We start from the raw sequence: 26,778 nt of genomic DNA on the forward strand, positions 1-26,778 counted from the left end.
ACATTATGCCACACACCGTGATGCCCAGTACACGCTACGCCACACACACACACACACCATGATGCCCATTTCATGAATCGGCACACACCGTGATGCCCATTACACGCTACGCCACACACTGTGATACCCATTACATGTTAAGCCAGACACTGTGACACTCATTACACGTTATGCCAGGGCTGAACAAATTTTATGTTAATGTAGGAGCCAGGATAAAAGAGCTAGGCAAACCAAAAATTGGGAGAGTGCAAGCCAAAAATTGACACCATAATGCCTATTACACGTTGCACACCCATTACATTACACCACATGCCATAATGCCCATTACACATTATACGAAACCACGTAATGCCCATTACACATTATACCAAACACTGTAATGCCCATTACACATTATGCCACACTGTAATCTGTAATGCCCATTACATATAATACCACACGCTGTGATGCCTATTACATTTTATGCCACATAAGTGCCACTTACCTACATGCTCGTTGCTACAGGCTTCTTATTTGATGCCAGGGTTCGCATGCTAGGACACCTGGGGTTGCATGCTCTATGTGTCAAGGGTGGCATCGTGCTTGCTGAGCTGCCTGCTCCTGAGGCCGCCTGAGTGCAATTGAGGGCACATAATGACTTGACTGGAGTCTGGGGACCTGGGCACCGCTGGACAGGGCACATAGTAGGGGGTGCAGGACAGCCATTGGCTGCTCTGCATCCTGAAGTCCTGGGGAGGCAGGCCACAGCATGGGCCAGTCACTGGAGCCTGGGTGCTGCCAGGGTAGAGACTAGATCCCCTTCAGTTACAGTTACTGGCTTATGATATAGCACTACCGTGGTCTCACAGGCGGCAAGCAGCAGGCGCAGTAAAGTCCCTTACCGGCTTAACCCCCTCCATGTGCCATGGCTGGCAGCACCCAGGCCCAGCCCGCAGCCCGGCATTCATTGACTAACTACACTGGCACTCTTTGCTGTGGGCGGCGCACGCTGGGAGCTCTCCCCACGGCACCTCCTGCTTCAGCGTGTGACTGTCCCCACGGCACCTCCTGCTTCAGCGTGTGACGTGACAGCCGCGGCCGCGCTGCGGGTGGCATAATATTGACTAGTACTAGTGGTCTTACGGTAGCCAGGAACTGTAACTGAAGGAGATCTAGTCTCTACCGTGAGACCACTAGTACTAGTCAATATCATGCCAGGGTAACTGTAACTGAAGGGGATCGCAGCGCGGCTGTCACGTCACACGCTGAAGCAGGAGGTGCCGTGGGGAGAGCGCATCCCTCTTCCTCCTCCCAGCGGGCGCGGCTCTAAATACACTGGACCACCAGGGCCCTTTTCAATATTTAAACCGGCCCGCCGCACCAATTGATAAAGCGGCCCGGGGGGCACATGGCATCCTGCCCCCTGGCCCAGCCCGCCCCTGATGACAGTATCACTGCTGGCTGGTCTTTCATATGTGTGTGTGGCTGTGTGCTGCTGCTGTGGGTGGTAGCTGACAGTGAAAGACAGTCTGGTCAGCCATTCAGCAGCAGCACACAGGACAGCCCCACCCCTGCCTCACTGCAACTGGTGCTGTTATACCCCTTTCCCACTGCAGTCTTTACACGGTAAAATGCCGTTTTTTTAGACTTTTTAAACGGCTAGAGCTGCAGTGGGAAAGCTCCAGGTTGCTTTACACGGGTAACAAATACCGGTATTTGTTAACCGGGTAAAAAGCAGTGTTTTTACCGTGTAAGAGCCGTTTTTTCGGCAGTGGGAAAGGGGTAGCCCTTTACCCGTTAAAAAAAAAACCGGCATGGGGTCCCCCCCCACTGCCGTAACCAGCACCAGTCTGAAGGAGCCGGGGCTGGTTTTAAAAAAATCAGGAAACCCGACAAATAGGGGTTCCCTGATTTTTTACAACCAGCCCCAGGCTCCAGGTCCGGGGCTGGTTCCCAAAATGACTAGGGGTATTTTAAGAACCAGCCCCAGGCACAACCAGCCAGCAGGGTAATGCCACAGCCGGGGGACACTTATTATATAAGTTCCCGCGGCCAAAGCATTAACCCTACCGACCAGTCAGCCTGGCCAGGGGTCCTGGGGAAGTGGGGACCCCCCCAATGAAGGGGTCCCCCCCCTCCAGGACTTACCTGACCAGGCTGAAGCCTGGTACTGTCCCCGATGCCCCTGGGCGGTGGGCATCGGGCTGATGGAATGGTGTAAAAAAATAGAATAAAAACTATTGTCTTTTGCTGTGGAACTATGAGTCCCTATGGATTGCGTCGGAACCGGACACCGACACCGGAGGAGGATGGCGACACCGGAAGCCGACACCGACTGAAGGCTACCTACAGGCTCAAGATAGGTAAGTATCAATGTGTTTGTATGTATGTATTAAACTTTTATTTTTCACGTGTGTCAGTGTGTTTATTTAACTCTTTCTTTTACTGTGGAACTACAAGTGCCAGCGGGCCCTTTAATGCCCCGCAGGCTGGGACTTGTGGTTCTCCAAGTCCCAGCCTGCGGGGGAGGCTTGCTGGGACTCATAGTTCCACAGCAAAAGACAATAGTTTTTATTCTATTTTTTTACACCATTCCATCAGCCCGATGCCCACCGCCCAGGGGCATCGGGGACAGTACCAGGCTTCAGCCTGGTCAGGTAAGTCCTGGAGGGGGGGGACCCCTTCATTGGGGGGGTCCCCACTCCCCCAGGGCCCCTGGCCAGGCTGACTGGTCAGTAGGGATGAATGCTTTGGCCGCGGGAACTTATATCATAAGTGTCCCCCGGCTGTGGCATTACCCTGCTGGCTGGTTTGGCCTGGGGCTGGTTCTTAAAATACGGGGGACCCCTAGTCATTTTGTCCCCCGTATTTTGGGAACCAGCCCCGGACCTGGAGCATGGGGCTGGTTTTAAAAAATCAGCGAAGCCCTATTTGTCGGGTTTCCTGATTTTTTAATACCAGCCCCGGCTCTTTCAGCCTGGTACTGGTTACGGCAGGGGGGGGGGGGGGGCCCATGCCGTTTTTTGTTTTTTTTTTATATAAAAACCCTCCATCTTTACTATCATTTTAAACGGGTCTTTAAACGGGTAAGTGGGAATGGGACAAAAACGGCTTTTAAACGGTAATTTACCGTTTAAAAGCTGCAGTGGGAAAGGGGCTTTATGGCTCTTACACGTTTAAAGACCCGTTTAAAAAAAACGGGTCTTTACCCGTGTAGGCAGTGGGAAAGCAGCATTAGTGAGTCACTGTCGTACAGGTCTGGTTTGCATATCATTGTTGATATACAGACCACACTGTGCTAGAAGCACTACAGCAGACAGCAACACTCCAGGCAGGGAAGAGGAACTGCATGGGTTTTCAAAGATAGCGGGTGCTAGAATGAACAGTATAATACGATAGTCACTAGTAGTGACATTGTGGTGAACTCCCTTCATATTTATTTATTTATTAATAGTTTCTTATATAGAGCAGCATATTCACTTGCGCTTTACAATAGGAGCCAGTGATACAACAAACTGGGTATTTACAGTCAGTCAAAGGTATGAGGGCCCTGCTCGCAAGCTTACAATCTATCAATTGATTTATTATTATGCAGCAAGCATATCACATCAACTTACAAAGGGCCTGATTCAGTTGTGGAGACATTTGCACAGTTTATTTCTGTGCAGTGATTTATTAATAACAGCGGCTGCAGATACTGAGTGACAGGTACAGTAGTTTCTATTTGAGGGAGGGGATGGGGGCTGGTTTGTCAAATGCAGACGTGTTTCAAACATTAATTTGCAGTTGCACTGGCTCCAGCGTCTTTGTTCTGATGGTTATTCTAAGCAACAATCGGGTTGCTCATATGTTTGATGTTGGCAATGTTGCATCTTTTATACTTAAGTGGTGGATTTGAGAGTGCCCAAAGTTTTTCCATATTAAAACAATTGTGATAAATGTATTTAAATTAAAGTATTTTTTTTTTATGAATTAGCAATAGCTGGCTATTACAAATGCCAGCATAGTCATGTTTTTTTATAACTTGTTACGGAGAGTCAGAGAGTATCATGGAGAACCCACTAAGATAAACTTAATAGAGGGATTATTTATCATTTCAGAAGCTTATTAGTGTACTGTATTATATGCTTTGGTAACCAGTTTATTTAAAAAAATATCGAAACATCGGTTAACATCGGGTTCACAGTACCAATGTTTAGGTCTAAATGATGTTTTGCAACCAATGTTGAAAAACATAACTTGACCGATGTTTTCTTTCGATGTCCCATCCCTACTAGTGAGCACTGATGGGCGGCAGGATCCAGGAGACTTATTATTGTGTATTCTCTCACTGTGCACCCAGGTGTCTTCTGCCCCACAGGGAGATCCAATTGCAGCTCAGTGGTGCCGCAGTACCGACCTGCTCAACAAAAGTCGCGGATCGCCGCTACACACAGCACGATGCGTTAATATATCTAAAGAGAAAAACAGGAATGTCAGAGCGCAGATCTATAATATAGCCACCTGGGTCTGCAGCTGTCTCTAATAAGGGGGTACTCCACCCCTTAAGACCAAGACACAAAAATAAAGAATTTAGAGATAGCGCTGAGCCAGGTATACAGTTCAAATATTTTTTATTTTTTTTAAATAAATATATAAGTGTACTATTTTATTTATATATTCACACAATAAAATATACACAATAGAATATTCAAATATGATTCAATACAGGTACCGGCCAGTACCACACAAGTATATGAAAAAGCAATTGCAAAAGAAAAAACAATGTATAAAAAAGAAGGGTTCTGTTTATAGGAACCTCTTTATAAAATGGTCTCTACTGCACCTATATATAGGGTTAGTGAGGCTTGTTAAGCAGTTAGTGAGGATTGATGTTCACCAAGTTAGTATTTCCACACTTCAAGCAGCAGTCAGTTTTTATGCCCATTGGTTAGCTCTCTCACAGCTCCATATTAGTAATTAGCATCCATGCTTTGGAAAGTATGATTTCATTTGATATAACACAAGATATAGGGCTCAATTGAGCTGAAACTTGCCACTCCTCCGATTTTGACCTTTAGGTGGTGGTGTCCCGGCTGCTGATTCCCTGCACTGCAATGCAGCCTTTTGGGGTTTTTCCACACTTGGGAGTCGAGTAGCAGAAGTCTCTGCGTGGCGTGTTTGTACCGGCACCTGGCGAATTCGTTAATATATCTCTAGGTATATCGGGCATCAGCTGTGTTGCAGAGCCGACGCGATATATCTGTAAATGATGCGGTTATACAGCTATATCGCCCGCACATGGCCGATGGTGCGTAGATATATCGGCCGTTCAATCGAACAGCGGTTATTTCTCTTTCATCCATAGGGGACTCTAGAGTAGTCCTTACGATGGGATATAGAGTAGGGATGGCCATCGGAACATCCCCCACGATGATTGCCATTGATGGCTTTTAAAGCAGGAACCATAATGGCTATAAAACATTCTACCCCCTACCATCGATGGTTCCTGCTATCAATGCGCCACACAAATGCGAAGAACAACGGGACTGGCAGCTGTGTTGCTGCGGGCGGCCTGCCCAGCCAGGATGTGCGCGCATGCGCAAAAGAAGCTTCAACTAGCTATCCATCCAGTTTAAGGTTCACCTCCCGATGGGGCGGGCCACCCGCAGCGACATTGCTGAATACAGCAACGCTGCGCACCTAGTGCGCACGTGCCCCCAACCGTACCATCGCCAGCCATCCATCGATGGCACAAAACTATTCGACTATCGATGCCCATAACATTGAGCACTAGGTCCCACCCATCGATGTTTTGGGAACATTGATAGTCGATGGCCATCCCTAGTATAGAGGGGTATCTGTCAGGGTCGCGGCTCTTCCTCACATCCTTCAAGCGAATGGGCAGAGGGGCGGAGCTAACTACCAGCTCATGTGGCGGCAGCCATCTTCCCAGCTACAGCTGAAGACAGTGCAGATTGTATTGGGGGGACATAAACTATTAGGCACTAATAATGTGTCCTGCATTGTCTATATGTTATACATATATATTTACATGTATGGTATGCATATTGGGGTCAAAGACCTTTTACTGCAGGGAGTGTGTGTGCATCTCCTCCTTCCCCTGTACCTTCCCTTGATATACTGTAGTACACTGCCTGTGCTAACTGTGGGTGTTGTGATTTCTGTGAACATGACTGGCAGAGCACATGCGCCCAAGAGCTGTCAGCCTGGAAGTCCTGCAGACCAACATTTTCAAAAACCACAGACGTTCTAGCTTGCTATTGTGCTGCTTGTGGTAGTTCCACACAACCGGCTCCTGTAGTACAAGGCGTGACGCCGGGTTTGGGTGTCGCAGTTGTCTGGCATTATTAGTCAAATGAATATACCTCTTCCTGATCCGGCTTAGGCCCAGGCTTTGGTTCACTCAGTTGCGGGCCTTACTTCAGTCATGCAAAAGAAAAGTCCCTCCTCTGGCCGGTTTCACACACTCCGGCTGCTGCCGGACGGTGAAATCCCGCACTGCCAGGGAGCCGTGCCGCACACAGTAGTTTATCATGGAGGGGATGGCCACCGCCCGGCAGCCCTCCCTTCCAGTGGTGGGATCTGACTGCAGCCGGGCCGTGGCCGTCCCGTGTGAATGGACACAATAGTGTCCATTCACAACTAATGTGTGCTGCACGGCTCCCTGGCCGTGCTAGATTTCACTGTCCGGCAGGAGCCGGAGTGTGTGAAACCGCCATCTGTGTCCCCTAACATCCGGTCTCCCAAAAGAGACCGTTACCATTGGTTTTGCAGTCTGATGATTCAGACACTGAGTAGCCACAGTTACAGGAGGGGGGAAGGTGACCAGGAGCTACCGTGTTTCCCCGATAATAAGACACTGTCTTATTTTTTTTCAACCCACAAAAACACCATAGGCCTTATTTTCAGGGGAGGTCTTATTTTAATACATGCCCCTGTCCTCCTTTTAAACATGCCCCAGTGCTCCTTGTAAACATGCCCCCAGTTAAAGAGGGAACGTACCATAGCCTCCTTTAAACACCTCTCCTCCTCTCTGTCTCATCAACGCCAGCGCTCCGTGCTCTGCTGCAGCCGCGTGATGTGCGCGGCGACGTCACGCGGCTCCCGCAATGCATCCCTGGGAACGGGAGCAAAGCGGCATCTGTAGAAGCCGGAGGTCTCTAAATACCTCAGAGGTGATTGAAGATCATCTGGAGGTTAGCGGAGGTTAGCGGGGTCTAGTATTTATTGTTTGCAATCCACAGGATTGATATTTGAATCGGCCTTATTTTCGGGGGAGGTCTTATTTTGGACACATGTCCAAAATCTGGGGGAGGTCTTATTTTCGGGGGATGTCTTATTATCGGGGAAACACGGTAAATATTGAGTCTCTGCAGGTTAATGCAGAAGACTCTGTTCAGAGTGATGAAGTGCTGATTTTAGCAGTGTGCCAGGTGCTGCTGTCAGAAGAACAAGCACCTTTACAGACCTTGCTCTTTCGTAAAAAAGACTAAGGGGCACACTTATCATTGATCGCAGTGTAAATGCGATCACATCACAGGGATGTATCATCTCTGACACTGCAAGGACAAGGCTCCGAAAAAAGCCCGTCCCTGCGAATTCGGAGCCGGAAGCCGGGGGGGGGGCTGCGCATGTGCAGTTAGTGCTGACCACACAGCCCATTGCAGCCTATCACTCTGCCCCGGTGGCAATCACCATCTCAGAATACCTGTTCATACATCGGGCAGCTTCGCATCCCCCATAGAAACCTATGAGGGATGTGGCCGGCAGCGGTGCAGGGGGATTACAGCAGGGATTGAAGGCCATTACTGATATCCCTCTATGGCCATCGACTTTAATACAGGGGATACTTAATATTTGCGTTTATCCCCGGGTGTTTCGGGGGATTTAGCCGCAAATATTACTTGATAAATGGTGCCCATAGTCTCTACTCACTTTTCCGGTGGCACCAGATTTGGATAAGGATCTGGAAGCAGCTCGGTCACATCCTGACAAAAAAATTGTCATGCCTAGAAGATTGTTTTCTTGCTATCCCTTTCCTGCAGAGTGCAGGGCATGGTGGGAAACCCCTCCAACAGTGGATCCTTCCGTTTCCAGGCTTACAAAGAAGACTCTTTTGCCAGTACCCGGAGCTATGTCCTTAAAAGATGCAGCTGATAGGAGATTGGAGACTGTCTTTAAAAATATTTACTCCACAGCAGGTGTGGCTATACGCCCTGCTTTAGTGGGGTCCTGGGTAACCAAGGCCATCGAAGTTTGGGCAGATGAGATTTCTGCGGGAGTAAATGATGGCTTCGATGTTGATGTCGATCAGTTGAATACTGAGAGGCTGCAGCATGTCTCGGAGATGCTTCTCAAGATAGTGGGTTACTTAATTCACGTATCTCGTGATGGCAATGTCGGTCAGGAGAGCGTTGTGGCTAAAAAAAATGGCAGGCCGATGTTGAATCTAAAAAAGGGCATTGAAGGTATTCCATTTACTGGTGAGGTTTGGTCCAGAATTGGACAAGTGGATCTCGCAGGCCACTGGAGGTAAATCCACTTTCTTACATATGGGTGCTTCTTCACCCTGCAGTCTTATGCCAGACCTTCCTTTCGGTCCTTTCAAATGCCATCTAGGTCTCGAGGCAGAGGCTGTGTTGGCTCTTTTTCAGGCGCTCGTGGATCAAGGGGCCGAGGTAGAGTCAATACTCCGGCCTCCCATTCTGATACAAAAGCCGTGCCCAGACCTGCAGCATGACAGCCTTTTCACTCACCTGGGGGATCCCAGAGTGGGGGCTCGGCTTCCAGATTTTCACCTGGTTTGGGATCAAACCTGTGGAGACGCTTGGGTCAAGGAGCTCATCGCTTGAGGCTACAAACGAGTTTGAGGCGCCACCTCACAGGTTTTTCAGCTCGACTTTTTCAAAGCTGATTGAAAATCGCAAAACTTCTTCAGGCTGCCATACATAGAAACATAGAATTTGACGGCAGATAAGAACCATTTGGCCCATCTAGTCTGTCCCTTTTTTTACCCTTCAGGTAATCTCAACCCTTTTTAATCCTTATTTCTTTGTAAGGATATTCATATGCCTATCCCAAGCATGTTTAAATTGTTCTACTGTCTTAGCCTCTACCACCTCTGATGGGAGGCTATTCCACTTATCCACTACCCTTTCTGTGAAGTAATTCTTTCTAACATTTCCCCTGAACCTACCTCCCTCCAGTTTCAGTGCATGTCCTCGTGTTCTATTACTTCTGTTCCTTTGAAGAAAATTTCCCTCCTGTACTATGTTAAAACCCTTGATATATTTGAAGATTTCTATCATGTCCCCCCTTTCCCTTCTCTGCTCCAAACTATACATGTTAAGATCTTTTAGTCTTTCCAGGTAAGTTTTGTGATGTAGGCCATGCACCATTTTAGTTGCCCTTCTTTGTAGAGTCTCTAATGTATTTATATCCTTCTGAAGATATGGTCTCCAGAACTGGACACAGTACTCTAGATGAGGTCGTACCAATGACCTATAAAGTGACATTATTACGTCTTTTTTTCTGCTACTGATTCCTCTCCCTATGCAACCAAGCATCTGACTAGCCTTCCTCATTGCTTTGCTACATTGCTTTCCTGCCTTTAAGTGACGTGAAATAATGACTCCTAGATCTCTTTCCTCCTCAGTAGTTTCCATTATAGTACCCTTGATGCTATATTGAGCCTTTGGGTTTTTGAGTCCCAAGTGCATAATTTAGCATTTTTTTAGCATTAAACTGTAGTTGCTATGCTCTTGACCAATTCTCAAGTTTACTTAGATCATCAGTCATTTGATTTACCCCTCCTGGTGTGTCTACTCTGTTGCATATCTTTGTGTCATCTGCAAAAAGGCATACTTTCCCTTCAATACCATTTGCAATGTCACTAAGAAAGATATTAAAGAGCACTGGTCCAAGTACAGATCCCTGGGGTACTCCACTGGTAACATGTCCCTCCATAGAATGCACTCCATTTACTACAACTGTCTGTTTCCTATCCTGCAACCAGGTTCTTATCCCTTTAATTTTTTTATAATCCAATCCCACACTTTCAAGTTTATTTAGCAGCCTGCAATGTGGGACAGTGTCAAATGCCTTACTAAAGTCTAGATATGCCACATCTACAGCCCCCCCTTCATCTAGTATTTTTGTCACGGAGTCAAAATAGTCAATGAGACTTGTTTGGCATGCTCTCCCTGCAGTAAAACCATGCTGTTTTGTATCCTGTAAGTTGTTTAATTTCATTTAAAGTTCATTTAATTTAATACACATTGTCACTGTGCTGTTCCCAGTTCCGCAAAGGCACCAGGGATTTTATTCCAGTCTTTTTCTGGTTCCCAAACCAGATGGAACAGTGCGACCAATGAAATCACTCAATCCTTACCTCAGGGTATTCAAATTCAAGATGGAATCTGTGCGATAGTCATCGCAGGTATGGAAAGGGAGGAGTTCCTGGTGTCTTTGGACATAGAGGATGCTTATTTCCACATTCCTATCTGGTTACCACATCAGCAGTATCTGCGGTTTGCGATAGTCGATGACCATTATTAGTTTCAAGCCCTGCCTTTTGGGTTGTCCACAGCACCAAGTGTTTTCACCAAAGCGATGGCTGTGCTGATCTACAAACACAAGTTATTAACACCATTCCTTATTTAGATGACTTGCTTTTCAAAGCATCATCAAAAGAGCACCTTCTTTACAACATTGTCGTTACTCAAAAGGCTCTCATTCAACATGGATAATCAATGTGATCAAGTCACAGTTGGTTCTCACTTAGAGATTTTTATATCTGGGCATGATCATAGACACCGTTTTGGAGAAGGTTTTCCTTCCTGTCAACAAGGCACATGCCATTCAGGTGTTGGTTCGCCAGGTCCTGCAATCGAAATAGGTATCAGTTCATCTTTCCATTTGGTTGTTGGGAAAGATGGTAGTAGCCTTTGAGGCTTTACAATTTGGAAGATTCCATTCCAGACCCTTCCAACTAGATCTACTATCCAAATGGACAGGGTCCCAACTCCATTTGCATCATCTGGTCATATTGTTTCCTCAAACTCGTCTCTGCTGTGGTGGCTCAAGGAGCATAATCTTGTGCAGGGACATCGGTTCGGACTCCTACAATGGGTACTTCTCATAACCGATGCCAGTCAGCACGGCTGGGGTGCGGTGACACTTCAAAACACTTTTCAAGGTCAATGGACTCTTCAAGAAGCAATTCTTCCCATATATGTGTTAGAATTGAGGGCGGTTTACCGATATGGTTCAAGCTACTCCAATTCTCAAATAAAAGGCTGTGCAGGTTCAGACCGACAATGCCACGGCTGTGGCATACATCAACAAACAGGGCGGAACAAGAAGCAGGGCAGCCATGAAGGAGGTGGTACTGTACCTATCCTTCGTTGGGCCAAAAGACATTCTCAAGCATTCTCAGCAATTTTTGGACCACTAGGAATTGGATTACCTCAGCAGATAGGTAATCCATCTGGGAGTGTGGTCTCTTCATACGAGCATCTTCCGCCGGTACTTGTTTCCTAGCACGGCGTCCCCGATTTTTGATTGTATTACATCTTATATAATCACATTGCATTCAATATAGCGGCATGCGATGCGATCCGGTTTTTAATTGTACAAGCACCCTGATGGGTGCTTTTAATGTTAAATGCACCCCCATTGGCAACGCCACCCCCACTATCAACTCAAACCTGAAGCGTGGTGAGCGCAACAAGCCTGCGAGGGGCCACGGTACGCGTCCTCCGACCTTTTCATACCCCCACTATGCACGTTGGCACAATATCGTGTCGAATCGCATTGCATACCTTATTTAGTGTAATGGTATACGATGTGATGGGCGCCGTGCTAGGAAACAAGTACCCTTCCACCAATTAGTAGATCAGGGGGATGCCAGAGGTGGGTCTTATGGCTTTAAGAAACAACAAGAAGCTGCCCAGTTACTACTCTAGGACTCAAGATCCGCAAGCTCTTGCAGTAGACGCATTGAAGGCTTAGTGACCGTTCCAATTAGTCTATGCAGTTTCACCATGTACTCTTCTTCCATGATTTCTCAAGAGGGTCAAGCAGGAAGAAGTGCTGGTCATTCTCATTTCTCCAGATTGGTAGGACAATCTCCAGTTTATACTATCCATTGACCCTTGAACCAGACCTGCTTCTGCACACACACCTTGACAAAGCTGGCGTTGGTCCAGGGAAATGCGTTGGTGGTGCTGTTTTGGCTATTTTGACTCAGAGAGAACGTGGGAACATTCACCTGCTCAATCTTCTGAGCATGGGTCCCCCAATCAGTGGAAGTCTTCGGCTAAATACCTGTCAACTTGGATACAGAGTGCCATGATGTTGTAGTCAGGCTCATCACCAGCCACTCCCTCTGTGGGCACACAGGATAATCCATTGCTGCACTCACAGGACTCCATCCAATTTGGGACCATCGCATTGTGGTCAGTGCAGGACATACTCTCACCCCGATTGGGGTTAATCTACCCACGTGAGATCTGATCATCCAGCCATTGATATTTATCATTTTGGTACTTGTTTCCTAGCACGGCCACAAAGATGTTGATCGTGGGCATCGTGAGGAAAAATCTTGCCCGCGATTTTCCCATAGGGAACAATGTTAAATACCTCAATTTAGCCACAATGCCCCCGATTTACCATAGGAATCAATGTTAAATGGCTCAATTGACCCAAATCATCATAGGGAACAATGGGAAATGGGCCAGAAAACCGCTGAACACTGAAATGTCCCCCCAAAAGTAGTTGACGCCACCCCACGCGTCCTCCGACCTTTTCATACCCCCACTATCCACGTCGGCGTGGAGTTGAGAATAGAATAGTGTGGCGAGCCCGAAGCGTGGCGAGCGGGCGCGGATACCTGTGAAGCCCGCGAAGGGACGCGTTTACCTGTGAAGGTATCTGCGTCCCCTCGCGGGGCTCGCTGCGCTCGCCACGCTTCGGGCTCGGTGGCTCGACACTCGCGCTCGCCACACTATTCTATTCTCAACTCCACGCCAACGTGGATAGTGGGGGTATGAAAAGGTCGGAGGACGCGTACCGCCGCCCCTCGCGGGCTCGCTGCGCTCGCCACGCTTCGGGTTGGCGTTGATCGTGGGGTGGCGTCAACTACTTTTGGGGGGACATTTCACTGTTCAGGGGTGTTTTTTGGGTTTTCTGCCCCATTTACCATTGTTCCCTATGATGATTTGGGTCAATTGAGCCATTTAACATTGATTCCTATGGGAAATCGGGGGCATCGCGAGTAAATTGAGGCATTTAACATTGTTCCCTATGGGGAAATCGGGGGCATCGCGTCTGGACCATTTAAGCCTTTTTTAGCCGCATACGACGCGACCGACGCAATATTGACTTTTTTCAATGCATTTCAATGGGAAAATCGGGGGCGTCGCGTCGGTCGCGTCGTATACCACTAAAAATGACACCTGATGCTCGCGATTGTGGCCGTGCTAGGAAACAAGTACCATCATTTTTTAACTGATTTCCTACAAAAGCGACCAAAGTGTCTTAATATCATGCAAAAAGTGTTTACTTAATTAGTGTCGCAAAATGTATTAATTTTTAATCATTAAATATACAATTTTTATCCAATTGATTCACTCATTTTAATTTGAGCACTGCTTCCCCTTGTGTGTTTTTTCTGTTTTGAAGTTCTCTGTGGGGATTGACCCGCCCCACTCTAGCAGCTGCTCACATTTAAGCAAATAGCTCAGTACAAGCGCTCCCGGGGGACAACATTAGGTGTTGACCCCATTTTGTATCCTTTGGCTTTAAGAAACAAGAAGAAGCTGCCCAGTTACTACTCTAGGACTCAAGATCCGCAAGCTCTTGCAGTAGACGCATTGACGGCTCAGTGACCGTTTCAATTAGTCTCCACCATTTACTCTTCTTCCATGATTTCTCAAGAGGGTGAAGCAGGAACAAGTGATGGTCATTCTCATTGCTCCAGATTGGTAGGACAATCTCCAGTTTATACAATCCAACGACCCTTGGACCCGACCTGCTTCTGCAGGGTCCTTTTTCTTTATCAGGACTTATGTCGCGTACATTTGACAGTGTCAGTCAGTGGTGACATTTTTAATGAATCGCCTACTTCGGTTTCATCAATCTGGATTGGAAGCTGGTCTTTGGCTTGGTTCACTAAAAGTCCAAGTTTCAGCGTTTTTAATTTTTTCCCAAAAAATTCTAGCATCCATTCAGCCACCTTTTATGGCACCTACAGCTCCGTGAGATCTCACCCTGGTATTACAGTTTCTACAGTCTCCACTGTTTGAGCCACTTAAGTGTACAGATATAAAATATTTAATTTGGAAAACCAGTTTGTTACTGGACCTTGCTTCAGCCAGATGAGTGTCTGAATTAGAAGCTCTGTCATGGCGTTCGTCTTATTTGAACTTTCATGAAGACAGAACTTCGAACTCGGCAGGATTTTCTACCAAAGGTGGTTTCGCCTTTCCACATAAGCCAACCTATTGTGGTGCCTGTAGTAACTGACAAGTCTCCAGCTGCAGATGCAGCTAGATGCAGCCAGATGCAGCTAGATGTTGTAAGGACGCTTCGCACCTATGTTAAGAGAACAGTTGGTACTTGTATACCTTCACGGCTCCCATCGCATGCCATATGTAGTGGCATGCGATGCAATGCGATTTTCCCGTTTTTTTTATGCATTTGTTATAAAAATCGAATGCCATCGCATCGCATACCATGCGATGCCATGCGAAGCGATGGCATGCGATTTTGATCACAAATGCACCCAAATGCATTTAAATTAGTAGCAAACATGTTAAATGCACCCCAAATGTCATTTTTCACACTGTACCACCCCCACTATCAACGCCAACCCGAAGCGTGGCGAGCGCAGCGAGCCCGCGAGGGGCGGCAGTACGCGTCCTACGACCTTTTCATAACCCCACTATCCACGTCGGCGTGGAGTTGAGAATATAAAGCCCGAGCCCGAAGCGTGGCGAGCGCACGCGGATACCTTCACAGGTATCCGTGTCCCCTCGCTGCGCTCGCCACACTTTCTATTCTCAACTCCACGCCAACGTGGATAGTGGGGGTATGAAAAGGTCGTAGGACACGTACCGCCGCCCCTCGCGGGCTCGCTGCGCTCGCCACGCTTCGGGTTGGCGTTCATAGTGGGGGTGGTACAGTAACAAATGCCCTTTGAGGTGCATTTAACATGATTTTAACACATGTCAATGATTTCTGTGAAGAATGGCATCGCATCACATCGCATGCGATTTTTTCATTCCACCCGTTCGGTGGGTCCCTCTTGGGCGGCTGCCCGAGGAGTTTCAACTTTACCATTATGTTGTGCAGCCACTTGGGCTGGCAGACAAACGTTCATAAAATGTTATCGGTTTGATACGTTTGCGGCTCCTGAATCTTTGTTTGGCCGCACTGTTCTACAAGACTCTCAGCGCTTTCCTGCCCGTGGGAGGGGCTCTGGGATGTCCCCATTGTAAGGACTACTCTAGCGTCCCCTATGGATGAAAGAGAAAATAGGATTATGGTACATACCGATAAATCCCTTTCTCTGATTCCATAGGGGACACTGGACGCCCACCACTGCGCTGCGTCGTCTGTTGCTTGCCACTTATGTTTTACTTTATGTGTGATTGGGTCATGTGCTTATGTATCTCCTCCTCCATTGTTTGTTTCCCGTCTGTCATTGGGCACAGTGTTTAACTGGTCTGTGGGAGGGTCATAGAGGAGGAGGAGCCATCTCGCACACATTTTAATATTAAAGTGCCCAGCTCCATAGTCACCCGTCTATACCCCATTGTGAGGACTTCTCTAGTGTTCCCTATAGAATCAGAGAAAGGGATTTATCGGGAAATACCAAAATCCTAGTATTGGCCAGTGTGTACGCACCTTTAGGGGGCAATGTCTGGATTATAGGCCCTAATTTAGTTTTTCCCAAATTCGCTCCTGGGACCGATGGTACGGCTCTGCGCATGCGTATCGGTGAAAAGATGCATGTGCACGCGGGGCGGGCAGGGGGGTTGTCGTATAGGAACGCCCAGTGTTGCCCGGGCGTGTCCACTAAACGGTGGGTGCACCCCGAAAAACTCTGGGAGTCCCCATGCAACCGCAGGCCTGTCAAATCCTGCACAAGACGGGCGGCTGGTGTCACATGACGTCAGTGCCCGCCCCAATTTCAGCCCTATCCGAGGCAAATAAAAGTCGGCCTAGTCTAGATTTGCGAATGGGTAAAAAAAAATAATTCAATTGTTGGCGACCATCGACTGTTTTTCCCTGCATGTTAATGGAAGTGTCAGCATTCACATCGGCGGACAGCGTTTACACGCTCGCTAAGCAGCGAAAGAAAGCTTCTTAGCATACTGGTCTGAATCAGGACCATATTGGGGAGCGGCAACAGCTCTTCTGTCCCACCTGCATGCATTCATGTGTATGAAGGCCATTTTTAGCATGTTAACCCTTTGCTGTCTACTTTTATTTTTGCAATTCAAACATTCTGGTTTAAATTAATTGTAAAATATATATATTTTTTAATTTAAAAAATGGTCTGCATATAACGGTGAACAATGTTAATGTTCTTATTTTGATGTGGCTCACCGTTGGATCTGCTACTAGCGCTAGGGCTGTTGAGTCTAAGTAGACGCTGGACCTGAAAGGGTTAAGCACACTGCGGCGGCTAAACAAAAAGTTCTGCTTCCTTAGCATCAATTTCATCATCTCCTGCAGCGTTCCCTCCGGTTACCATTGGTCACTCAGGCGATGGTACTGGATCCGATGCAAGTGGCTGCATTTGCGTGATGTCACAGAAACCTGGGGGGGGGGGGGGTATTAAAAAAGATTAAACTTGCAATGAAACTGCTTTGCAGGTGGGGCAGATGTAACGTGTAGAGAGGGATAAGGCCCACACAGGGCGACTTTAGTCCATTTTCTAACCAATCTTTCTAGCACACATGCACACGTCTGTCTGAATCAGACCCAAAATTACTTGCAAATCAGAATCTGTCCGTAAGAGATCTGTCCAACTCAGCTCCTCGGTTCCTTATGTCACAGAGATGCTGCGAGAATACGTCAATCATTGTGCTGACAGGGAGGACAAAGTGCCCCTTTTAGTGTTGTGTATCAGTGGCTCATGTGTACAAATCCTTACAATGGGTCAAGGGTGATATATTACTAGTGCTGCAAGAGATCATTCCAAGGTAAATTCCTCTGGCTAATTGAATCCCCCCCATAGTGTATGAGCATAGACCATTAACCACATAAGTCTTAGGAAGTGGGAATCTGAATAATGGTGAGATGATTATGACACGGGTGGAGGCACTGCCGATATTGGACGTAGCAGAGGGATTATTTGTTACTGTGCATGCACCCTGTGTCCGTACCGAGGTGTAATATGAGGCACATGCAGGGATAGGTTTACTGATTATGAAGTGGACAGAGATAGGGCCCCATTCAGACCTGATTGATGGGCTGCGAATCTTCTGCGAATCAATTACCATGCAAACAGCCAGCGATGGCTTCTATCACAAGAGGACCCCACACAGAAGCACGATACGCTGTGTTATTTTATAATCGGCAGTGCTGCAAACAGACCTGAATCAGGCCCATAGGCCGTCTTATGAGAGGGCGATTAGTTCCATGTGATATTGGGTAGAACTGATGTAATTGCCCTTCTCTCACTCTTTTAGTCTATAATATACTGTAAGGTTAATAATAACTACATACTACTTTCATACCACATACTGGGCCAGATTTTTACTATCCCTTGAAAAGTGATAAAGTGGAGAGTGAAAAACTACCAACCAATCAGCTCCTGTCATTTTTCAAACACGGACAGAAACATGGCAGTTAGGAGCTGATTGTTTTGCATAGGCAAATGCGGAAACCATCTCCCCTTGGCTATTGGATCAAATTATGACAATAGCAATTGTAGAGCTGCCGCCACATCATGCAGTATAAGGGACAGAGCGGAGCTGCTGCACATGCCCGAGGGTAGCCAATTCTTCAACCAAGTTAGGTGTGTGTGTGTTCTGAACCCACAATCAGTGCACTGGACCAGAGAGCAGCTACCAGGAAGAAGAGACAGGAGCATTACCATGAGGTGGGAGACTGTAGAAAGTACATTACTGGTTAATTTATTATGGTATGTTAACCATACTTGTCTACTTTAGATTTCACCTCTCCGGGAGAAGCCCGGCGAGACAACACGTCAGTGGGGCAGGGGCAAGGCTGACATCACTTGGCCCCGCCCCCCATGGCGGGCTGTGGAGAGGGGGCAGGGCTGAAATGCCGCAATCGCATCATTTAAGCCCCGCCCCCTCACCGCGGACCAGCAATTTATGGTAATTACACCAGCGGGCAAGGGGGAAGTGGGGGCTATCACCAGAAAGCAGGAGACTTGCCCACTTTCCCGGGGGGCCGGAAGAAGGACCCGATTTTCGGGAGGATCCCGGCTATTCAGGGAGGGTAGGCAAGCCTGATGTTAACCTTTTCCTGACCACTTTATTTATATTATAGACCATCTTTAGTGTTAGATATTAATACTGTACTCCATACAAATTCCAGAGTATAAAAAGACCAATATTTACAATTCCGGGGCTGTTACTCAGTTCCTCTACCCCTCCCCCAGTCTACTGCACATTCCCCCCTCTAGAAATCCTGTGCTTGACACTAACTGGTACTTTATCTCCCTCCACATTATCACTTTGCAAGGCTTAGTACATCTGACCCCGTGTGCTTCATTTTTTTTTTTTTTATAAAATGTTCTTTATTTCACTGCCTGTCATTAGGAATGGATCATCTAATTCCATGTTCCGGACTCTCGTTAGCCAACACTGATTAGCAGAGAATACTTGCGTTGTTCTGCGCTGGTAATAACAGGAATGCGGCTGCAGCACTATCATTTCCCCATCACATGCTTGTCAGCTGGACATCAGCCAGGGACACTGGTCCTACCCTGTTATTCCCATGTGGTCTGTGCTGCCAGTGCAAGACCTGTTGGGCAGCTAAAGCTGGTGAGGTGAATGAGTGTCTGCAGCACCCACAATGGCCGCCGGCCAACTTCCTCCCTATCTGTTCCCTATCTGCTCGCTCTGGAAATTCCGTTCCCCGAGTATTAGATGCAGACAGATTGCTTCTGCATTTATAATATCACACACACACCTATATATAGCCAATGAGGAAGGGGACGCTTAACTGAAACCACTAAGGGCAGGCTTGCCTACCCTCCCGGAATTGCCGGGAGGCTCCCGAAAATCAGGTCCCCCTCCCGCCCCCCCCCCCCCCCCCCCCGGGAAGGTGGGCAATCGTCCCGCATATTCCGGGCAGCCCCCGGCACCCCCCTTCAATGCTGCATACAATTACCGGTTTTCGCGGGTCCGCAGCGAGGGGCGGGGCTAAAATGCCGCGAATCGCGTAATTTCGCTCCATTTTAGCCCCTCCCCCAATTTGCAGACCCGCGAATTACGTTGTTTGACTGCCATGGAGGCGGTGCTTGATGACATCTGCCCGTCCCATCGCCCTGACCTGCTGCTGTCGGGTCTCCTCTCTGGGCTTCTCCCGGAGAGGAGAAAAATAGTCGGCAAGTATGACTAAGGGCCTGATTCAGACCTGCACGCTAGGCTGCGTATATTTACCTATGAGCCTAGGAAGCAGTTAACGGCGACTCGTTGATCACGCGCCCCCCCCTGTAGTCACGTCACGTCTCATATATAACCTGCAGCCAGACTCTCCTCAACCGTCCTCCCACTTATTTCCTCCACAGTGCGCCTCAAAGCAAAACGTAAGGCCGGACTTTACAGAGCATCCATAGATTTACCACATCCAGCTCCACTTACATGCGACACCTCATGCAATATTGTTTGTCTCATAAGTCTGTCCATTATTTTGGTTTTGCTTAGAGGAAGTGCGTCTATGCACAGAAGGGGAGCGCTGAGCAGACATAGCACAGACAGTAGATGTGAGCACTGTGCAGCGCCGGCGGACCTATGTGACATCATCAGGCTTCCGGCACAGCTGAGATAAGCACAGCAGAGGTAACACTACAGAGCCTGACATCTCTCTTCTTCAGCCCGATCCTCTCCTCAAGCACGGCCATAACTATTTAATGAGCTGCTCGGTGCAGGGGGTAGATACACCCCAACTTCCGAGCTTCAGCTACGGAGCTGGGATGGCCAATCTGAGTAACGTAGAGGGCTGATGGTCTTGCAGGTGGCCTATGGATGTCACCTGATGCATTAGCATTGTATCACGTGGCTGCTGGGGACATGGTTGCGAGTGAACCAGAATAAGGACCATAGGGCCTTATTCTAGTTCACTCTTTCTGACAAAATCCTTCTTAGATGGACAAAACCATGTGCACTGCAGGGGGGCAGATGTAACATGTGCAGAGAGAATTAGATTTGGGTGAGTTATTTTGTTTCTGTGCAGGGTAAATACCGGCTGCTTTATTTTTACACTGCAATATAGATCTCACTTTGAAGAAAAACCCCACCCAAATCTAATTCTCTCTGCACAAGTAACATCTGCCCCACCTGCAGTGGTTTTGTCCATCTAAGAAGGATTTTGTCAGAAAGAGTGAACTAGAATAAGGCCCTTAGTGACGGCATGGCACATAACTGTAAAGCTGTGTACACACGGGGGCAATATATTGCTCAGTGTCTCCTTTTCATCAGCGACCAGAGATGGTCACTGATGAAAGGGAACCTCTGCCTGGGGAGCCGCAGAGGGAATCAGCTGCTGCAACCAGTGATCATAAGGGGGCTAAAAATGGGAGCGCGCACCCAGCCGGTGCACACCAATCGCTGGCAATATGGTCGCTCAGCAGCCATATTGCCAGCGATTATAGCCCGTGTGTACGCACTTTAATACAGAGACGCAATGAAGTGGTGGCCAGCATCAGCACTCATCCGCAGTGTGTTGAAGGCTACGGTAAGTGACCATTCCATTGAGGAAGCACAGTGACCCAGACACTTGGGTACAAGTATAACCTGGATGAACCTAGAGCAGTGGGAGCCAACTCCGGTCCTCGAGAGCTACCAACAGTTCACATTTTCCAGACAACCCGGCTGCGGCACAGGTGCACTCATTACTCACTGACACAATATAAAGCATCCACAGGTGGAGCTAATTACTTCACTTGTGATTCTGTGAGGAGATCTGGAAAACATTAACTGTTAATAGCTCTCAAGGACTGGAGTTGGCTATCACAGACCTAGAGGATATTATGTACTGAGCTCGGCATCCTGTGGAGTATACGCTGGGATATACTGCTGGCGGTATTATCACATACCACAAGGTGATTTTGGCGGTAATATCACACTGAGAGGGTCAATGGGCCTGGTGCTGTGTTTGGAGTGGATGCATCAGGGGTAGCAGTGCTGCCTGCAAACAATGTCACCAGCACAGGTGTGCACAGACTGGGAAACATGGCCCTTAGCTACAGGATGTGAGGATATTCATCAGTACATTGATGACAAGCCCTGAAATCATGCATGGCCCTCCTGCAAAGAGATGTTCCGTGGGGTGAGGGTCACGGCATGGAAAGCATTACTATCAGACCTGTTGCTATGGAATGAGGAACCTGTATTTATTACAACGGTGGGATTGACAAACCAGATAGTTTGCCAGTTTGCACACACAAGCAAAGTGATTCTCCAGCGTAGTGTTACTGGGAAGCTATGTGTGATGAATTGGGACATAATAGCCCTCTATGTGCACCACTAATTCTGTGACTGCACAATAAACTAGGCATGAGGAGATATATGTACCGTAACACACAACCACTAGCACACGCTTCCTGCAATCAGCCATGAGGAGATATATGTACCGTAACACACAACCACTAGCACACGCTTCCTGCAATCAGCCATGAGGAGATATATGTACCGTAACACACAACCACTAGCACACGCTTCCTGCAATCAGCCATGAGGAGATATATGTACCGTAACACACAACCACCAGTCCACGCTTCCTGCATCCAGCCATGAGGAGATATATGTACCGTAACACACAACCACTAGCACACGCTTCCTGCAATCAGCCATGAGGAGATATATGTACCGTAACACACAACCACTAGCACACGCTTCCTGCAATCAGCCATGAGGAGATATATGTACCGTAACACACAACCACCAGTCCACGCTTCCTGCAATCAGCCATGAGGAGATATATGTACCGTAACACACAACCACTAGTCCACGCTTCCTGCAATCAGCCATGAGGAGATACATGTACTATAGGTGATGGGCCGACATCACATATTCAACCAACTTCTATAACTTCCAGAGTAAATCAGTGCAAAAGGTTGCAAGATATGCTGGCCATACAGACTTCTGTTCAACTGTGCATCCGCGGCCCCCAGTGTCAGAACCCACATACACTGATGATATCACAGTGCAATACTGCCATCTAGTGTCCCGTGCTGTTATTACCGCAGCATAAGTTACACAGGCTTGGAGCATTCAAACTTCTAACACATCTGTCAGAGGAACAACCACCACAATATTTGTCAGTACTTTATTATTCAGATAACTATATCATTTACAGAATTTGTTTTCAGTTATTTAAACTCAACAAGTGTGTGTATGAAAGGGATTTTCTTACATAAATCCAACCCCAGGCTATCATTGGAGTATTACATGTTTGGGCTGCAGGGAAGTCCCCCCAGCAGAGCACCATGTTGTTTTCAAGAAGCAAATTGATGTGAAGTGGGACTTACTCCTAATGCTAATGGGGCACTTTATTTGGTGACGGGCCCTGCTATCTAATACTGAGCTGTGACAGTTTTTACTTTCTCTTTGAGCTGTGACAGTGTTTAGCCCACAAACTCACCACCCCACCTCCAGTCCCTATCTGCTTCTATCTCCAATTTCTGTCTTCACAGTTCTTTTTGTCCATATCACGTGTTGTTATGACATCTTTTAACAGACAAATTAGTCATTTGGTCCATTGAGTGGCCTCTAGTGGTACTTCTCATAGGAGAGTAGTTTGCCTAGTTGCCTACCCTCCTGCATTCTGCAGGAGACTCCCTGATATAAAAGAAATCTCCCTCTCTCCCTCATTAATCTAGCAATCTCCCTCATGTCACCTAGCCCACATTACACTGTTATATATATTTTTTAAAGTAATGAGAGGTAAACATTTACATTGAATCATCAGCGCCATTTCCCAGCACGTTACCAAGTATAATAGCTCTTACTAACTGCTTTGGGGCTCATCTACATTTGGATATAAGTCATTTTACAAGATTCCTCTCAGATGTAGCAGTACACACCCACGCTTCTAGGTGCCACGTTCACAATCTCTTTTCACAATCTCTCCATATATGGAACTAGCCACGCCCTTTGGGTGGAGCATGACATGCCCCCACAATGGGGGGCTGTGCAAAATTCTACTACCAACTATAATCTCCCTGAAACATGTTTTCAATAGTAGGCAAGTATGCCTTTTATACTGTATATATATATTTGGTTTACAACTGTGTCTAAAATGCTATCAGAATTTCTTATGAGATGCCTATTTGTAGAGTATATAGCCTTTTCGTACTCTGCTGCCACCTAGTGGTACTTTTCAGAATGTACTGTTTGTAACCTTTATGGACGTTTCTCTTGGCACTAATACCCCTTTCACATCGCAGACACGGTTTAAAAACCGGTATTTTAAAACGGTAATTAAAACGGGTCAGAGCCTTAACAGTGACCCAGATTACCGTTTTAAATACCGGTTAAGTGTCATTCACATAGCACTTGAAACGTTTCATCCAGAACACGTTTCAAGTGCTATGTGTGCCTTTTGCCTGTCATATGCGCTCTTGCATTTTCCTGACGAGTGACAGGCTGTCGGACGGGCTGGGCGGGCTGGCTGGCGGGCGGGAGCTCCGGCGTACCGATCGCCGGAGCACAGGTACAGGGGGGGGACAACGACTGGGGGGACAGAAGCTGGTCACGGGGGTGTCCCGTAGAGGTGCTGCGCCAGTGGTGCACACCTGGACACCACTGGCGCGCACTTATTGTATAGCAGTGGTATGCCCGGAGATTTTGTGTAACGGGTTCTAGTGTGATTGTGTGTCCTGTGTGACATATAGGAGGGGAGGGGGCGCCACAAATTGTGCCTGTGCTTGTGTTGTTTGCCTGAAATACCGTTTCAGACAAACTGTACACATTCACATTGCACAAAAAACGGCAAGGAACCATGTAGGACTCTGCTTTTTACACGGTTCGAAATGCCAGTTAACTTGAAACGGTAAATTGGCTGTGGTGCATTCACAGTGCAGGCTTAAACGTTTTAAAAAGGGAAAAAAACGGCAATATACCGTTTTAAAAGTGCGATGTGAAAGGGGTATAAATCTGCCATAAATTATGGTGTTTAGGTGCTTAGACATTATTGATTACCATTTGTACTGGCTGCCTAACCATCATCAGTTAGTGATGGATCCCAGTGCCCTGGCATGCATCTCGCATAGCAGTGTGTATCATACTTGCCTACTTTTCAAAACTAGTTTCTGAGGGAGATTATATTTGGTAATAGAATTTTGCACAGCGCCTCATTGAGGGGGCGTGTCATGCTCCACTTAAAGGGCGTGTCTAGTTCCATATATGGAGAGATTGTGAAAAGAGATTGTGAACGTGGCACCTAGAAGCGTGGGTGTGCACTGCTACATCTGAGAGGAGTCTTGTAAAATGACTTATATACAAATGTAGATGAGCCCAAAGCAGTTAGTAAGAGCTACAATACTTGGTAAGGTGCTGGGAAATGGTGCTGATGATTCAAGGTAAATGTATCTATCTCTCCCCCCCCCCCCCCCCCCCCCAAAAAGTATAACAGTGTAATGTGGGCTAGGTGACATGAGGGAGATTGCTAGACTAATGAGGGAGAGAGGGAGATTGCTGATATTTCAGGGAGTCTCCTGCAGAATGCAGGAGGGGAGGTAACTATGATGTAACAGTGTAATGTGAGCTAGGTGACATGAGGGAGATTGCTAGACTAATGAGGGAGAGAGGGAGATTGCAGTTATTTCAGGGAGCCTCCTGCAGAATACAGGAGGGGAGGTAACTATGATGTAACAGTGTAATGTGGGTTAGGTGACATGAGGGAGATTGCTAGACTAATGAGGGAGAGAGGGAGATTGCTGCTATGTCAGGTGTTCTCCTGCAGAATACAGGAGGGGAGGTAACTATGATGTAACAGTGTAATGTGGGTTAGGTGACATGAGGGAGATTTCTAGACTAATGTGGGAGAGAGGGAGATTGCTGATATTTCAGGGAGTCTCCTGTAGAATGCAGGGGGGGAGGTAACTATGATGTAACATTGTAATGTGGGCTAGGTGAAATGAGGAAGATTGCTAGACTAATGAGGGAGAGAGGGAGATTGCTGCTATGTCAGGGAGTCTCCTGCAGAATGCAGGAGGGGAGGTAACTATGATGTAACAGTGTAATGTGGGCTAGGTGACATGAGGGAGATTGCTAGACTAATGAGGGAGAGAGGGAGATTGCTGCTATGTCAGGAATTCTCCTGCAGAATACAGGAGGGGAGGTAACTATGATGTAACAGTGTAATGTGGGTTAGGTGACATGAGGGAGATTGCTAGACTAATGAGGGAGATTGCTGCTATGTCAGGGATTCTCCTGCAGAATACAGGAGGGGAGGTAACTATGAGGTAACAGTTTAACATGGGTTAGGTGACATGAGGGAGATTGCTAGACTAATGAGGGAGAGAGGGAGATTGCTGCTATGTCAGGGATTCTTCTGCAGAATACAGGAGGGGAGGTAACTATGATGTAACAGTGTAATGTGGGCTCGGTGACATGAGGGAGATTACTAGACTAATGAGGGAGAGAGGGAGATTGCTGCTATGTCAGGGATTATTCTGCAGAATACAGGAGGGGAGGTAACTATGATGTAACAGTGTAATGTGGGCTAGGTGACATGAGGGAAATTGCTAGACTAATGAGGGTGAGAGCGAGATTGCTGCTATGTCAGGAATTCTCCTGCAGAATACAGGAGGGGAGGTAACTATGATGTAACAGTGTAATGTGGGCTCGGTGACATGAGGGAGATTACTAGACTAATGAGGGAGAGAGGGAGATTGCTGCTATGTCAGGGATTATTCTGCAGAATACAGGAGGGAAGGTAACTATGATGTAACAGTGTAATGTGGGTTAGGTGACATGAGGGAGATTGCTAGACTAATGAGGGAGAGAGGGAGTTTGCTGCTATGTCAGGGAGTCTCCTGCAGAATGCAGGAGGGGGGGGGGGTAACTATGATGTAACAGTGTAAAGTGGGTTAGGTGACATGAGGAAGATTGCTAGACTAATGAGGGAGAGAGGGAGATTGCTGCTATGTCAGGAATTCTCCTGCAGAATACAGGAGGGGAGGTAACTATGATGTAACAGTGTAATGTGGGTTAGGTGACATGAGGGAGATTGCTAGACTAATGAGGGAGAGAGGGAGATTGCTGCTATGTCAGGAATTCTCCTGCAGAATACAGGAGGGGAGGTAACTATGATGTAACAGTGTAATGTGGGTTAGGTGACATGAGGGAGATTGCTAGACTAATGAGGGAGATTGCTGCTATGTCAGGGATTATCCTGCAGAATACAGGAGGGGAGGTAACTATGATGTAACAGTTTAACATGGGTTAGGTGACATGAGGGAGATTGCTAGACTAATGAGGGAGAGAGGGAGATTGCTGCTATGTCAGGGATTCTTCTGCAGAATACAGGAGGGGAGGTAACTATGATGTAACAGTGTAATGTGGGCTAGGTGACATGAGGGAA

The 26,778-nt window shown here is 47.3% G+C and overlaps 1 long non-coding RNA gene across 1 annotated transcript in view; it reads right to left on the reverse strand.

The window, feature by feature from the left end:
• Nucleotides 1–3,032: 3,032 nt before the first annotated feature.
• The window catches only part of LOC146007499 (uncharacterized), a 76,499-nt gene continuing 52,753 nt past the window's right edge, over nucleotides 3,033–26,778 (reverse strand). The window contains exons 4-5 of the long non-coding RNA XR_014444336.1: nucleotides 16,597–16,809; nucleotides 3,033–4,433 (exon numbers count right to left, since the gene is read on the reverse strand). This is a non-coding gene — a long non-coding RNA (uncharacterized LOC146007499). The remainder of the gene's footprint in view (nucleotides 4,434–16,596; nucleotides 16,810–26,778) is intronic.

This window comes from Crinia signifera, chromosome 6 (assembly GCF_055691185.1).
Source record: "Crinia signifera chromosome 6, ASM5569118v1, whole genome shotgun sequence".
NCBI classification, from domain to species: Eukaryota; Metazoa; Chordata; class Amphibia; order Anura; family Myobatrachidae; genus Crinia; species Crinia signifera.